This window comes from Nicotiana tomentosiformis, chromosome 7 (assembly GCF_000390325.3).
Source record: "Nicotiana tomentosiformis chromosome 7, ASM39032v3, whole genome shotgun sequence".
NCBI lineage: Eukaryota > Viridiplantae > Streptophyta > Magnoliopsida > Solanales > Solanaceae > Nicotiana > Nicotiana tomentosiformis.
Genome location: NC_090818.1, coordinates 126,955,055 through 126,967,481, shown reverse-complemented (window position 1 = coordinate 126,967,481; position 12,427 = coordinate 126,955,055). Strand labels below are relative to the sequence as shown.

The window sequence follows — 12,427 nt, the reverse complement described above, 5'->3', positions numbered from 1 at the left end:
TGATTCCACATGCATTTAACAATCTGTACATAGAAAAGGGTTATCGTCTACATGAACATGAGTGAAGTCCACAATACTAAAATCCCTCCTGACTGCATAACCTGCAGAATATGGTCTGTCAGACATGCAAGAACCAAAGAGCTATTGCAGCTACATGGCAAGTCCTTGTTCCCTTTAAATTCTTGAGTAAGTTCCACTTCGAGATACAAATTTGAACTTTATAAAGAAGACTAATTCTGAATATAACAATATGCAGAAATGTTTACAAAATTGTCCTTCATAGCTTTGCAAAATAAAAGGCTTAGATGTGAGCTTGTTGGCATCAGATAATCAAACTTGTAACTTCTCCTCATGATGCTTATCCTATAGCATGCATAGAATACCACGTTGATATTTCAAGATCAGAACATCATTTCAATCTACAAGGTTGAGAATATTTCGCAGTTCATTGAATTCCACTAACAGGATCTCAAATCTGAAAACCCTTTTACCAGCCCTTCCTTTCCTATCAATATTCAATATTACGGTAATTCAATTGACAACCAAAGTCATATATCAACAATTTTTCTATAACTTATTGACCAAAGACAGGGAAGCAAGCATTCAGTCAAACACCAGACAGCTGAAATACAAATCTCGTACAAATGTACGACAAAGCACAGTAAGGAGATTATGAACACACAGCTTTGACTATTACTAGATTGTTGGTAACATCTTTTATATAAAGATTTATTAGACACATATCCATGCGAAGTTCTGAGTGTGCGCATGTGTAGGCATATCCATAAAATGTGTCTCTCTTAGTGTGTACGTGTTAGATAGCTATGTAAATAAGTAATCTCACGTGGAATTGGACTAGAGTATGTATAGTGTATAGTTATAAATAGGGCTCATTGTATTATAGTTAACACATCAATAATATATTTCTTCCATTATTTCTCACATGGTATCAGAGCCACCGTGAGAGATTCATCGCTATGCAAAAATTCCAGTGATTCCGGGAAGAAAAATCAATTAATCGGAAATTTTTTATCCGTCGATATTGTGCAAAAGCCAACACCACCACGAGGTAGATCAGCCTCCAGTGACCAACCCGTAAAAAACTTTCCGGCACAACTCCCTCCACCCCACGCACCCTCACGTGCTGCCCAAAGAAAAAATTTCGACGAGATTCCGTCTCACCTGCCAGCGCGGGAGGCACTTTCAGGCCAGTTTTTGACAAAAGTCCTTCATGACAGTTTGGTCGTCCAGCGATTTCGAACCTACCCATACTATTTTCTTTTTTTGAGAAGGTAACAAGTTTTGTATATATATATTGACTGCATTAAGGGAAACAGTTACCCAATTTACAAAAAATGGTATATGAAGATCCAGATTTCTACACTATAAGGTTCCTAAAAATTCAATAATAGATTATGGATATTCCAAATACTCTTGTTTACACCAAAAGTGGAAAAGGAGTAAGCATTTCATTATCAATTTTTGGATAGTGCTTCTTCTATGTTCAAAACATCTTTGGTTTCTCTCTAACCAAATTGTCCACCAAATGCAGGGTGGGACAATCTTCCATCTCTTTCTGGTTGGGGGAAGTACCATGTTTGCTCCAGCATCTTAAAACATCCAATATACCCCTAGGCATTACCTACATGATCCCTTTCAAATTAATAAAAACCCTCCATATTTGCTCTGTAATCTTGCAGTGTTAAAAAAGATGGTTGATTGTCTTAGTTTCTTCACCACATAAGTAGCATTTGGAGCATAGTTAAGAGCCCCTCCTGACGAGATTGTCCTGTGTGAAAACTAATTTTCTAGCCAACAGCCATGTAAAGCAGGCAACTTTGAATGGAATTTTGACTTTCCAAATTAGCTTCCATAGTCAGGAACCAATCTGGCTGTTAGCTAGGTTGAATTCCTTGTATGCTGATTTGACTGTAAAGTTTCCTTGCTTGTTCCCTTGCCATAAAGATACAATCTTCAGAGAAAGTTGCCCCCTTGAACTGATTCAATGTGTTGTAGAATTCTGTTATCCTTGCAATTTCCCAATCATTAAAAAAGTCTTCTGTAGCTGAGGTTCCAACCTTGAGTTGACCATATCTCTCCAACAGTAGCTCCTTGTTGTAGGTTCAAGTTGTAGATGTCAAGGTATAGCTCCTTCAGTGTGTTTTGACCAAGCCAGTTGTCTTCCCAAAAGGAAGTTTTCAGGCCATCACCTATTCTGAACTTGGCTTTGTTTCTGAACTTTGGCCACAAGTTCCTGATAGACTTCCAGAGGCTTACCCATTAAGGGCTGTTCAATGGTCTGGTTGTACAATTTCCTTCTACTCCATATTTTCTTTTGATTACTTCCTTCCAAAGTGAGGTTTCATTAGAAGCATATCTCCAAAGCCACTTCATATTTAAGCTCTGATTTAGTATTCTCAGATTCCTGATTCGTGATCCCTTCCTTTTTGCTCATTGTTAAAGTATCACATTTGACCAAATGAATTTTGTTGTTGTCACTATTGCCCTGCCACAGAAAGTTTCTTCTCATTGCATCTATTCTTTTGACCACGTTAGGAGGGATGGGAAAAAGAGACATCATATAAGTAGGTAAGGCATCAAGTACACTGTTGATCAAGATTAGCCTACCACCCAAAGATAAGTATTGACTTTTCAAGTTGACAAGCTTCTTTGCACATTTCTTCAGAACTTCATTCCAAATTCCCTTTGACTTGCTCTTGGCTCTCAAAGGCATACCCAAATAAATAACAGGTAGTTCCTTTATCTTCCGTCGTAGGATATTAGTCAGTTCTTGAAATCCATTAACCTCATTAACTAGATAGAAGTGGCTCTTGCTCCATTTAATGTGCAACCCGGAAATAACTTCAAATATAATGAAAATCACCCTCATCGTCTTCAGTTGTTCTCTGTCAGCATCACAAACACCAGTGTGTCATCTGCATATTGTAGGTGTGTAATTTCCAGGTTGCTATCTGCCCTGTGAGACACATTGAAACCCTTGATCCAGTTGTTTGTTTGAACAGTTTTCAACATGTCATTTAGGCCTTCCGCTGCAATAATGAATAGGAAAGGAGATAGGGGATCACCCTTCCTTAGCCCTCTCTGTGATGGGGAAAAACCAGCTGGGGAACCATTTACAAGGATAGAGAATCTTACTGTGCTTATGCAGAACTTGATCCAGTTGACCCATTTATCTCCAAAGTCCATCTTTACCAGAAGTCCAAGCAGAAAGTTCCAATTTAGATTATTAAAGGTCTTCTGGATGTCTAGATTGCATAGTATTCCTGATTTCTTGCTTTTAATTCTAGCATCTATACACTCATTAGCAATGAGAATAGCATCCATAATCTGTCTACCTTTGATAAAGGTCATATGTTGAATGTCTACCAGTTTGTGCACGACATTCTCAAGTCTCTCGGTCAGTAACTTTGAGATAATTTTGTAGATACTACCTATAAGACTTATAGGTCTGAAATCTTTCAGTTCTTTTGCACCCTTCTTCTTTGGAATCAAGGCCACATAAGTGGAATTGAAGCTTTTCTCGAAGACCCCTCCTTCATGGAAGTTCTGAAGAGCTGCTATAACATCAGTGTTGACCACCTCCCAGTAATGAGTGAAAAAAGCCATGGAGAAGCCATCAGGGCCAGGAGCTTTGTCTCCGGCGCATGCTTCGACATTGCTCCAGATTTCTTGAGCTTCAAATGGACTTTGTGGCATATAATTTTCTTTTGCGGTGATTGTGAGGCATACTCTGAGGTTGCCTTGAGGTCTCCACTCTTCTGCTTCTGAGTACAAGCTTTGATAGAATGTTACAATCTCTTTTTTTATGTCGGCAAGGTTCCTCATAGATTGTCCTTCTATTTCTAGCTGGTCGATGTTGTTTTGCCTCGTGCGAGCATTAGTTGTTCAGTGGAAAAACTTAGTATTCTTATCTCCTTGTTTCAACCATGTTGCCCTGGATCTTTGCCTCCATGCCACCACTTCATGTCTAGCAATTTCCTCAAACTCCACAGCAAGTGCAGCTTTGGTGAGTACTTCCTCCTCATTTAAGTTCCTGTAATCTTAAATCTAATCTAGCTCAGACCATTGGGTGGTCATACAGAGCTTCTACATCTCCAGGTTCCCTTGAATAGTTTTACTCCAATTTCTAAGTTTGTCTTTCAAGGCTTTCAGTTTGAAGGCTAGGATATAGTCAGGTCTTCCTTCACATGTAATTGAGCTCCACCGGTCTTTAACTCTGTCTGAGAATCCCTCTGTCTTCAACCACCAATTTTCAAATTTGAAATAAGTTTTAATTGGCTCCCAGTTCCCACATTGCAGTAAAAGCCGGGTGTGATCAGAAGTCACCCTGTGAAGAGTCAATTGTTTTATGTTTCTAAAGCCCTCATCCCAATCTTCGGAGATCAAGAATTTGTAGTCTAGTAGCAGTATTATGTCTAACTCCTCTCCTCCAAGTAAATCTTCCTCCAAACAATTGTAAGTCCACCAAGCCCATATCTTCAATGAATTCAGAGAAATCATTCATTGATCTAGTGAATCTGGTACAATCTTTTTATTCTGAGGGGAATCGAACTGTGTTGAAATCCCCCCAAATGACCCAAGGGCCAAAGAACAAGCCCCTAGCTGCAGTAACTTCCCACCAAACCTCTTATCTTCCCCGCCCATCATTTGGGGCATAAATACAGGTTAAATGCCAGCTAAAATCCTAGGTTCTCCCAGTGAATTTGCAAGAAATAGAAAGGATCCCAAGCTGCTGATTTCCCGTTCCCAAATCCTGTTATCCCACATAATTAAGATGCCTCCCCCGGTTCCACTAGCTTCCAACTGCGCAAATTTCCCCTATCTGTTTGCCCAAAGATCTTTTACAATTTTCTTGATGTCTCTTTCTAATTTGGATTCCTGAAAGCAACATATATCAGCTTTCCAGGTGTTGATGCAACTCTTGATCATTCTTCTCTTCCTTGCCCTGTTTAAACCTCTTACATTCCATGATATAATGTTGAGTTTCATTGATCTGTATTGATAAGGAAACCCCCTACTTCTGGTGTCGTTACTTTAAAAGTTACTCCCTATATCCAACCTTTTGAGCTCTTTGGAACCCTTTGGTTTTGGAGTTGATGACACCATCAAATTTGTGTCGCCCTTGTTTGTTTGCCTCTTATGATCGATCTTCACGAATAACTATAGGCCTCCTTTTCACATCCTTTGAAGTCTACACCAAATTCTTTGTTTAGTTTGATGATATTCTGGTGAATCCAAATAGGAGTGTCGAATTCGGGGTCCTTCTCAACTTCTTGGTTTCGAATATTCAGTGGTTCTACCACTTCAATTGCCCAGGTCGTTTTTTCCCCTACTACGATGATTTGCATGTTGTTAGAGTTCTGTATGTCGATCGAGGAACTTGCTATTTCTTTGGCAGAATTCGTGTTGTCTTCTTCGTTGCATGCATTACTTAGGGTTTCTAAGTTTCTTTCTTCTTCAGTTGTTTTGATCGTGTTCTCCAGATTTGGTTTTGTATGGTGGGTTGCATCTTGTATAAAGATAGGAGAAGAAGGAGAGTTAACAGTTATTTCTTCAACCAGTGGGTCAGGCCTCATGTCCGATTTAAGACCATTAGTGGACTTGTCCTCCATGAGGCTTTGGGCCAAAATCTGGGCCCAAATTCTTCTTTAATTTGAATTGGGGCCTTTTAATTAAAGGATCAGAAGAAGGTTCAGCCTCCTCATGTGCCAGAATACGTGTGACCTTTATAGCATTAGACATAGGATGTACTTCCTTAGAACAACCCATGTGCCCCATCCCATCGCAAAAAGTCTTGAGCCCCTCCCCCTGTTATTATAGGCTGCTATATTATCCTTTGGTCCAGATCTTTCTCCAAACTGCCATTGCCGAAACAAAATCTCACCGGAGCTTCGCACCAAATATGAATCGAGAATATAATCCCTGCATGCTCTATGTCGACCATCTTTGGGATTAAATCTCGGTTACCTTTCACCAGCAACCTCGCCCATTTAAGATGATTTTTGAGTTCCGTTTCTTCTTCAGTCTGAATCCAGCCGCCACAAGTCTCCCACTTTTCTGAAAAATTTCTGAGAGCATAGGTGTAAAGGCAGTCCCACTAGCCTGATGCAGGTTTTGCCAATATCATCAGATCTTGAGAAGGAGCCCACCGTTGGAGACCACCATTGAAGGAGAAACTTGTGGAGTGTGACTGCTTCCAAGTGCTACTAGCCCATCGACGAATTTCTGAAAGAGTGGGAGTGTCAGAGATCCCAAAAGGTAGACTACCCACTACACTCCTTGAAAGGAGTTCGTTTTAAGAAGAGTCGAGTCCTTCTGAGATGCTGATAAATGGACTACTAGAGAAATAAATGAAGCCAATACTCAGGCCTGAGTATTGGCTTCATTTATTTCTCTAGTAGTCCATTTATTTCTTCTGATTGTCTCTGTGTAAAGAAGGCCATCAACTGTATTCCTAGGAATAAATGTAACTGCCTTCTGGGCTTTGAAATTAATGAAGTTTGAGGTCTTAAATGCAATGTCCATCCATCATGTATTGAGTGCCTTGCAAGCCAATAATACTGATGTAGCGACCATATTTGTTGTAGTTTCTCGAGCAGAAAAATTCTGAAAAAATTTCATGGAATTTCCATCGTCTTACGGAGTTTCCTTTTATTTTCGAAGCTTCCTTGATGGCATAACATAGTCATTCCATCGTCTTTTGGCTGAAAAAGGTTCTTGTGATCATGTTAAAACTTTGTTCTGTCCAGTTGTACCATGTCTCTGCCCTTGATTCATCCCTGGTAATATCATACGATTTGAAACCCACAGCAAAATATATCATCTTGTCATCCATTACCGCTAAGAAATGTTGTTGACGTTGCCAGCGAAAACCCTTTGAAGGTGGTGTAACTAGCTGGAAAAGTTAGGAGATGTTAACATCGGGAAAGGTGCCTGGGAGCATTTTTTGTGATGGCTCTCGGTCCTTTTTTTTAATTCCGATAACTTTGCAAATTTTCCGGCAACTACAGTGATTTTCCAGCAGAAACATTGTTTCCTTCATCTGTTTCAGCAAGATACCGTTGATTGTTTTAGTTGGCGATATTTTGCAAGGACCTCTCTTCAATCCAACGGTATCTTTGGGATTTGATGTATTTGGTTCTTAAAACACGAGTTCTGAAAATTCAAGCTTCATGATTACTTCAGAGCCCATAATGGGAAGTTCAAAATCTTTAGCTTCGGCTTCCTCTATTTCAATATGGTATAAGGGTCAAGGTGTTCAAGATCACTTCACCAAAAAAGCTAGTGAGGGAGAGGAAAAGACCAAAGCACTTTGGAAGAAGAACGACGCTCAGTTATGTAGTATCATGTGGCGATCTATTGATGTCTTGTTTCCTCTACTCCAGACATGTCATTTAGTTTGAGAAAAGACTCGCTGATGTGATATCGCAAATGACAAATTTAAGAAACAGAAATTGGATATGTCTACTTACTCGAAATAAGTACAAGCAGTCGTGGAAAAAGTTGAGAAGTTGATGCCCGTTTCTGCTAATATGAAATGCAACAAGAGCAACGACAGAAGATGTTTCTAGTTCTTAGACTCGCTGGAGTTCCTAATGACCTTGATGCAGTACACGACAAGATTTTGGCTAGTCCTACAGTTGATGCATTTTTCTCTCGATTACTTCGCCTTACTTCAACACCCGGTCACCCGGTGATCTCATCACAGACATCTGGCCGGAGCGATGAACGTGAAGTCAAGTGGCCTTGTATGTCGATTGCATCGGTCACTCTATGGTCTATAACAGTCTTCTCGAGCCTGGTGTGTAAGTTCAACACAGTTCAGGAATTTGACATGACTCATAGTGAAGCTAATTACTTTGTGTTTTATAGGCATTCTGCTTCAAATCTCTGTATTTATTTGATTATTTATGTTGACGATATTGTTATTACCGGCAATAATTAGGATGGTATTACTAAGTAGCAGCAATATCTCTTTTAGCACTTTCAGACTAAGGATCTGGGTAGGTTAAAGTATTTTCTAGGTATTGATGTCGCTCAGTCTAGGTCGGTATTGTGATCTCACAACGGAAGTATGCGTTAGACATGAATGACAGGTTGCAGACCCGTTGACACTCCTATGGATTCGAGTTCTAAAATTCTGCCAGGACAGGGGGAGCCGCTTAGCGATCCTGCAAGATATAGGCGGTTGGTTGGTAAGTTATATTACCTCACACTAACTAGACCTGACATTTCTTTTCCTGTGAGTGTTGTGAGTCGGTTTATGGATTCTCCTTGTGATAGCCATTGAAATGCAGTTGTCCGCATTGTATATAAAATCAGGCCTAGGCAAAGGATTATTATTCGAGAATCGAGGCCATGGGCAGATCATCATATGTTGAATGGGCAAGATCACCATCTGATAGACGTTCTACGTCTAGATATTGTGTTTTAGTAGGAGGAAATTTGGTGTCTTGGAATAGCAAGACACAGAACGTGGTTACTCAATCTAATGCAGAATTAGAATATTGAGCAATTGCCATGGCAACATTGAGCTAGTTTGGATCAAATAGTTGCTCAAGGAGTCGACATTAGGTGAAATCAGCCCGATAGAACTGGAACTTGTGTGTGATAATCAAGATGTCCTTCATATTGCATCAAATCCGGTGTTCCATGAGACAACTAAACACATTGAGATTGATGTCACTTTGTCAGAGAAAAGATACTCTCGAAAAATATTGCTACAAAGTTTGTGAGGTCGAATAATCAACTTGCAGATATTTTCACCAAGTCCCTCATCGGTCCTCATATTAGTTACATATGTAACAAGCTCGGTACATATGATTTGCATGCACCGGCTTGAAGGAGAGTGTTAGATAGCAATGTAAATAAGTATAGTTCCACATGGAATAGAATTAGGGTATCTATTATGTATTGTTGTAAATAGGCCCATTGTATTATAGTTAACACATCAATAATATATTCTTCCCATTATTTCTCACAGTACGCATGTCTGCATCGCATTCTTTTTGTTAAAGGCATGCATGATACTCTTGATTGTTAGGACATGTTTAGCTATTTATTACTTATAATTTTGGAATTGCCGTGGTGATAGATGAATTGACACGGCATATTCAAGGGAGGTACCATGGTGTATGTTATTTGCAGATTGTAGAGTATTGATTGACGAGACATGCAGCGGAGAAAGCGATAAACTAGAGGTTTGGAGATAGACCCTAAAGTTTAAAGATTTCAGGTTGATCAAGACTAAAACAGTGTACATGGAGTGCAAATTCAGTGACGCGTCATATGAGTCAGATGTGGAAGTGAAGATTAATACATATGTCATCCCCAAGATAGGAGGTTTCAAGTATCTTGCGTTAATAATCCAAGAAATGGTATCGACGATGTCACACAATTGGAACGGGGCGTCCGGTGTCCTATGTGATAAGAATGTGCCAGCGCGACTTAAAGATAAGTTTTATAGACTGATTGTTAGACCAACTATGATGTACGGGGCAGAGTGTTACCGGTCAAAAAAGTAGCGAGAATAAGGATGCTTAGATAGATGTGTTGACATAGTAGGAGAGATAAGATTAGGAACGAAGATATACGGGGCAAGGTGGGAGTTGCCGCCATAGTGGACAAAATGCGGAAGCGAGGATGAGGTGGTTCGTGCATGTAGAGAGGAGGAGCACAAATGCTCCAGCGAGGAGGTGCGAGAGGTTGGCAGTGATAAGTCTAAGGAGAGGTAGAGGGAGACCGAGGAAAAATTAGGGAGAGGTGATTAGATAGAACATGGCACGTCTTTAGCTCAACGAGGACATGACCCTAGATAGGAGAACATGAAAGTCGAGGATTAGCGAAGGTTAGTGGGTAGTTAGGCAATTTTTCTCTTTTCCGTAAGAAAGCATGGTTCTAGTTTAAAGTACCATTACCCTTTGTCAGTATCATTATTATTTCATTTTCGCTCTCAATACTTCTTCTCTTCATGATAGTTGTTAATTTACAGCATGTATATAGTGTAGTATTGTCCTACATTGGTAGAGGAGTAGTATGTCCTTGTATAGTATAGCTATAGATAAGGACCTCTTGTGTAGTATTATTCATTCATTCAATATATCAATAACATATTTTTTCTCGTGCCTTCTCACATGGTATCAGAGCAATTGTGAGAGACTTATCGCTGTGCATAAATTCCAGCGATTCCGGGAAAGAGAAATCAGTATTTTTTTAAGGTTGTTTTCTATCTGCTTCATTTCTGTCAGTGTTGTGCAAAATCCAACACTACCACAAGAGTCGTCACTGTCCGACGACCAAACTCCAGTGAACAACTCCGGCAGAAGCAGCCTCACGCGCCTCCACGCGCCACCAGAAGCTCACGCGCGTGAGCTCACGCGCCGGCGCGTACGACCACTTCCGGCCATTTTTTGAAAATCTTCCTTCAGAACAGTTGGGTCGCCTGGTAATTCCGATCCTACCCCTACTGTTTTCATTTCATTCCGACAACTTTGAGTTTTTTCCGGTAGCTACAGTACTATTCCGACAGCTACAGTAGATTCCGGCAGCTACAGTATTTCAGTATTCTGTTTCTGTGTTTCCGTACACTGTTTCAGTGGATTACAGTTGATTCTTTCTCCTATTTGGTAATAATTTGCAACAATGTCTTTGGGATTTGATGCTTTTGGGTCTAGAAACATGAGTTCTGGAAGCTCTAGTGCTATTATTACCTCGGAACCTTTAATGGGAGGTTCAAACTACTTAGCTTGGGCTTCATCTGTCGAGTTATGGTGTAGAGGTCAAGGTGTTCAAGGATCATCTAATCAAACAGTCTAGCGATGGAGATGAAAAGGCAATAGCACTTTGGGCAAAAATCGATGCTCAGTTATGTAGCATCTTGTGGCGATCTATTGATTCCAAGTTGATGCCCTTGTTTCGTCCATTCCAGACATGTTATTTGGTTTGGGCAAAGGCACGCACCTTATACACTAATGACATATCTCGCTTCTATGATGTGATATCACGGATGACAAACTTAAAAAAGCAGGAATTGGATATGTCTACTTACTTGGGTCAAGTACATGCAGTCATGGAGGAATTTGAGAAGTTGATGCCAGTTTCTGCTAGTGTGGAAAAACAACAAGAGCAGCGACAGAAGATGTTTCTCGTTCTTACCCTCGCTGGACTTCCTAATGATCTTGATTCAGTACGCGACCAGATTTTGGCTAGTCCGTCTGTCCCGACAGTTGATGAATTATTCTCTCGATTACTCCGCCTTGCTGCAGCACCAAGTCCACCAGTGAGCTCATCACAGATACTTGATTCCTCTGTTCTTGCATCCCAGACAATAGATGTTCGGGCATCTCAAACTATGAAGCATAGACGAGGAGGAGGTCGTTTTGGAAGATCTAGACCCAAGTGTTCTTATTGTCACAAACTTGGACACACTCGTGAAATGTGTTATTCCTTACACGGTCGTCCACCCAAAAATGCTTACATTGCTCAGACCGACACTGCAGGTAACCAAGGATTTTCTTTATCTAAAGAAGAATATAATGAGCTCCTTCAGTATCGAGCAAGTAAGCAGACATCTCCACAAGTAGCCTCAGTTGCTCAGACTGATACTTCTGTTTCTGGTAATTCTTTTGCTTGTGTTTCCCAGTCTAGCACTCTTGGCCCATGGGTCATGGACTCCGGCGCTTCTGATCACATCTCTGGTAATATATCACTTTTGTCAAATATTGTATATTCACAGTCTCTTCCCACTGTTACTTTAGCCAATGGATGTCAAACTAAGGCAAAAGGAGTTGGACAAGCTAATCCCTTGTCTTCTATCACCCTAGATTCCGTTCTTTATGTCCCTGGCTGTCCTTTTAGTCTTGCATCTGTTAGTCGTTTGACTCGTGCCCTCCATTGTGGTATATACTTTATTGACGATTCTTTTATTATGCAGGACCGCAGTACGGGACAGACAATTGGTACAGGACGTGAATCAGAAGGCCTTTACTACCTTAACTCACCCAGTCCTTCCACAACATGTCTAGTTACAGATCCTCCAGATCTAATCCACAGACGTTTAGGACATCCGAGTTTATCCAAACTTCAGAAGATGGTGCCTAGTTTATCTAGTTTGTCTACATTAGATTGTGAGTCGTGTCAACTTGGGAAACATACCCGAGCCTCCTTTTCGCGTAGTGTTGAGAGTCATGCAGAGTCTGTCTTCTCCTTAGTTCATTCTGATATATGGGGTCCTAGTAGAGTCAGTTCATCCTTGGGATTTCGTTACTTTGTCAGTTTCATTGATGATTATTCAAGATGTACTTGGCTTTTCTTAATGAAAGATTGTTCTGAGTTATTTTCTATATTCCAGAGTTTCTGTGCTGAAATCAAAAACCAATTTGGTGTTTCTATTCGCATTTTTCGCAGT

At 40.3% G+C, this 12,427-nt stretch overlaps 1 protein-coding gene across 1 annotated transcript in view; it reads right to left on the bottom strand.

The window, feature by feature from the left end:
- The window catches only part of LOC104120739 (uncharacterized), a 105,173-nt gene that overhangs the window by 49,559 nt on the left and 43,187 nt on the right, over nt 1–12,427 (bottom strand). The window lies entirely within an intron of this gene.